This window comes from Pinus tabuliformis, chromosome J, assembly GCF_031772625.1.
Source record: "Pinus tabuliformis cultivar Carrire ecotype Pingquan chromosome J, CPIR1, whole genome shotgun sequence".
NCBI classification, from domain to species: domain Eukaryota; kingdom Viridiplantae; phylum Streptophyta; class Pinopsida; order Pinales; family Pinaceae; genus Pinus; species Pinus tabuliformis.
This window is the reverse complement of record NC_142295.1, coordinates 157,747,488-157,751,858: the sequence shown is the minus strand read 5'-3', so window position 1 is coordinate 157,751,858 and position 4,371 is coordinate 157,747,488. Positions and strand designations below refer to the sequence as shown.

Below are 4,371 nucleotides of genomic sequence, written 5' to 3'. Positions count from 1 at the left end.
AAATTTTAGTCAGAGAAAAGAAAAGATGGATTTGGAGATGTATTCTTCTTATATGCTTGGCCATATATAGAGGTTTCTTGATTTTGGGTAATTAACTTAACCTCTTGAGTTTTGGGTAATTAACTTACTCTAAAATGAAAATAGATATAAACAAAACATCTAAAGAAAAAGTAATTGCACAATGATCCAGTCCAAGAAAACAAGGTTTTCCACAAACCAATTAACTCTTCTAGAAAAATTCAACAATTCCAATTTAATAATCCTAACGGCCTCTCTTTGTACCTTTGGGACAATTGCTATTTTATACAGGTTATCAAATAATTTATAGTTTTTTCATCTATTCTGATGGTTAGCGAAATGGAACAAGCAGTTGTGCAAGTGAAGACTGTGAAATCGCTAGCCGAACTGGGCACTAAGGATTTTCCTGTTAATTACATGAAGAATGATGAGGATGAACGACCAGCTGTGGCATCAGACGATTTCAGCAAAGAGGTGCCCGTCATTTCCCTTGCGAATGCAGCAACCGGAGGAGCAGGGCATGCAGAGCTAATAAGAGTACTCGGAGCGGCATGCAAAGAGTGGGGAATGTTCCAGGTCATAGATCACGGCGTCCCTGCAGAAGTGAACTCTCAGATGATGCGTTGTGCACAGGAGTTCTTTTCGATTCCAGTGGAAGAGAAGAAGCAGTACGCCATATCGAAAGGGCAGTTCCTGGGATATGGAAATGGGAGTTTTATCAACGAATTGCCTTCGATGGACTGGAGAGAACAACACGTCACCACATGCTCCCCGGCACGGGACATCCAAAGCTGACCTGCAAAGCCAGTTCAATTCAGGTAACCATACGTTATGATTATATAGGTTATATATTTCACGTTGTGGATGCTCCAATAATACGAGAATGTATTTCTCGATTCTTGAACCGTTATTGTTTCAGGGAAGTTTTAGCCAAATACAGTGATGCGATGTTGGAGTTGACGAACACGCTGCTTGCGCTAATCTCAGAATTGCTACAAGTTGAAGTAGATGATATCGAAAAAGCCTGTGGGGAGGGCAAACAGAAGGTTGTCTTGAATTACTACCCGATTTGCCCCCACCCGGAGTTAGGCTTAGAGAGACATACCGATACAGGAACTTTAACCATTTTACTGCAAGACAAAGTCGGAGGGCAAACAGAAGGTTGTCTTGAATTACTACCCGATTTGCCCCCACCCCGAGTTAGGCTTAGAGAGACATACTGATCCAGGAACTTTAACCATTTTACTGCAAGACAAAGTCGGAGGGCTGCAAGTCACAAAAGACCACGGTAAAACGCAGGCTACAGTGGAACCCGTTGATGGAGCTTTCGTTGTAAATATCTGAGACCAAATGCATGTGAGTGTTTATATTGGTTTCCGATTGTAAGTTTTAGTTATGCATGGGATTCAATGGCTACCTTCCGGTTGATAAAAATATTGAGTGACCATGACAGGTTAAAAGGCCTTATTACGTATAGAGTAACATATTAAATTAAATATATGGAATATACTGATACAGATACAAGATTTGATCGCTGGGTCTACAATGAACTTTACCATAGGAAGATTACCAAGCACCGTGTGGACAGGCAGGTCAAACGCACCAAGGAAATGAGTTTGTTGCATAAACCAGAAGAGTAATTGTGTAATTCAACCCACTCCGGGAACAACGACTGCTCCGGTACGTTAGATATATGCTGTTATAATTTGGAAAGGATAGGAAGCATTAATCTATTTAACTTTTCCACCGCATAGCTTAGACATATTGTGCCATAGGCATAGAGAATTGTTCTCACATATGGTGTGGTTAAACGTACTCCGACTTAGTAAAAGATACGAAGAACTATTTTGACATGTAATGCATATAAAAGCAAATAAGATAGTTATATAAGAAATTAAGATAGTTATAAGATAGTTATATAACTTTTCCACGACATAGCTTAGTTAGACATATTGTGCCATAGGCATAGAGAATTGTTTTTACATATGGTGTGGTTAAACGTACTCTGACTTAGTAAAAGTTACGAAGAACTATTTTGGGATGTAATGCATATAAAAGCAAATGGGATAGTTATATAGTATTTTTAGAATTTCTTTTTTTAAAAATTTAAAAAGGTACAAATGGCATAGATTTAATTATATAAGAATGTATGATTTAGGTTATTTATTGAATTTTTGTGTATTTATGTACAACTATTTGTAGTATACTAGGGGATGGATATTATATGATTATTATTTATTTTTGAAATATTGACTAAATTTATTCTTCAACAAAATTGTTTGTTTTCATAAGAGATTAGTTAAACCATTAGATTAGCTCCAATTTCATCAAATTCTTTTTGCAGTGCTCCAATTTTTGGCTGCCATTCCTCAAGATGCAGACAATAAAACTGGAATCTTTTGTTATCCCATTCAACAATGAAACTGGAATGTTTTGTTTTCCCATTCAATAATTGTGTTTGAATTGCTATAAAATTTCATCTTCTTTATATTATTCAATAACGCAAAATGAAGCATCCCCTAAAGACTAATTAGCTCTGTCTTCTTGTTAGTGCCATTCCATAGGCCAACTTTAAACAAAATAAATGAGAAAATGATGGGTGAATAACCATCCATGCTCCACAATGACTTTGCTTACATGCTCCATAAAAAAGAAAAAAACAAAAGGAATGTTTTCTTCAAAATGAAGTTCTTGAATTTGCCTTTGATTCTTTCTCTTTACTAAGACATTATGCTCCAAGAAAGAACTACTAATTATATAAGCTGTCAAAGACTGCTCCAAGAAAGAACTACTAATTATATAAGCTGTCAAAGAAAAGTCAGCATAACCATCTTGGAACAAAATTTTATTTTGCTGCAACCAAATCCTCAAATTCCCCATAAGAAAAAAGAACTAAATAATTTTTAATTAAAAACCATAAGCTTTCTTCCATTGCAATCCCTTTCCAATCTCCCTAACAATTTAAATCATTTTTTACTTGTTCCAAATACATTGTGCTGTTGAACAATGTATAAACAAATTGGAAATAAATCCTTCCTCTTTCTTGCACAACATACTTATGTTGTGCCCTGTTCAACCATTCTTTCTATACCATCCCACTTTAAATTTTGTTTTATAAAACTAGCTATGAAAATTTAGACCTAATTTTAAGTTGCTCTTGACTTTTTTATTAATAGTTGCTCCACCAAAATTTCTTTGTTGATTAAAATCCTCCATTAAAGCTTATGGTTCAACATGTAAGTACTCCACGGATTCTCTTTAGCTGATTATCATGTATAACAAAGGATGTGATGTCAATTTTCTTTGGACCAAGTGCACATATCTATGCATGACAATGGACGTGATGTAAGTTTTCTATGAAACATGTGAACTGTATTATGGTTCATGCTTATCATGTATAACAACGAATGTTATGTCAATTTTCTTTGGATCAAGTGCACAGTGTTTATGCATGGCAAATGATGTGATGTAAGTTTTCTATGAACCATGGCAACTGATGTGATGTAAGTTTTCTATGAACCATGTGAATCGTATTATGGTTCGTGATGGCTGGGGAAAATAAATATGTGGTTTGTTTATTGTCTTTTATTTTATTATTTAAAATAATATTATTAGATAATGATTAACATAATCCATAGTTTTTAATATAATATCAAAGTGATATTAGTTTTATTTAAGGTAGTTAAACTTTATATTATATTTTCAAAATGAAAAATCTCTTAATAGTCCGGTTAGGTCATTTTGAAATATTTGTTATAGTGAAATCTCTTAAATAAATTAAAAAATTCAATTGTTGAACCTTGGAGCTCACTAATTAGATGGAAAAAATGAACATGGAGTCTTTTACATAGATATGAAAAATCCACCAACGTAAAGACTTTTAAGTAGATGAAAAAATAGTACACAAATTATTTAAAAAAAAATTATAGAAACATAAGAAACATAAAATTATTAAATTTTCAAGGATTCCTCAGCAAAGCAAAACAGTGACCAAATAAAAAACATCTTTAATGGTAAAACATCACATATCTTAAATAATCAATAATGTTTTTTTTCAAATTTTATGTAATTTTAAACAAAGTAATTAATATTATGTAGTAATATTTTTCCAAATTTCAAACATTTTTCGATAAAATAAATAACATTATATTTATTAAGATCCGACCACCTTTTTCCCAAATATTTACATCACATTGTTCAATCCCTAATCTTAAAATACTTGTCATCGATGAAAAACCAACATCGTCTCTGTAAACTTAAAATACTTGCCATCGATAAAAAACCAACATCGTCTCCGTAAACTTTTGAGTAATAAAAACAACACAAATATTAAACAACAAACTTACTTTTTAA

The 4,371-nt window shown here is 33.1% G+C and overlaps 1 pseudogene; it reads left to right on the top strand.

The window, feature by feature from the left end:
- Positions 1 to 357: 357 nt before the first annotated feature.
- On the top strand, positions 358 to 1,658 carry LOC149226124 (naringenin,2-oxoglutarate 3-dioxygenase-like; annotated as a pseudogene).
- The last annotated feature ends 2,713 nt before the right edge of the window (positions 1,659 to 4,371 follow it).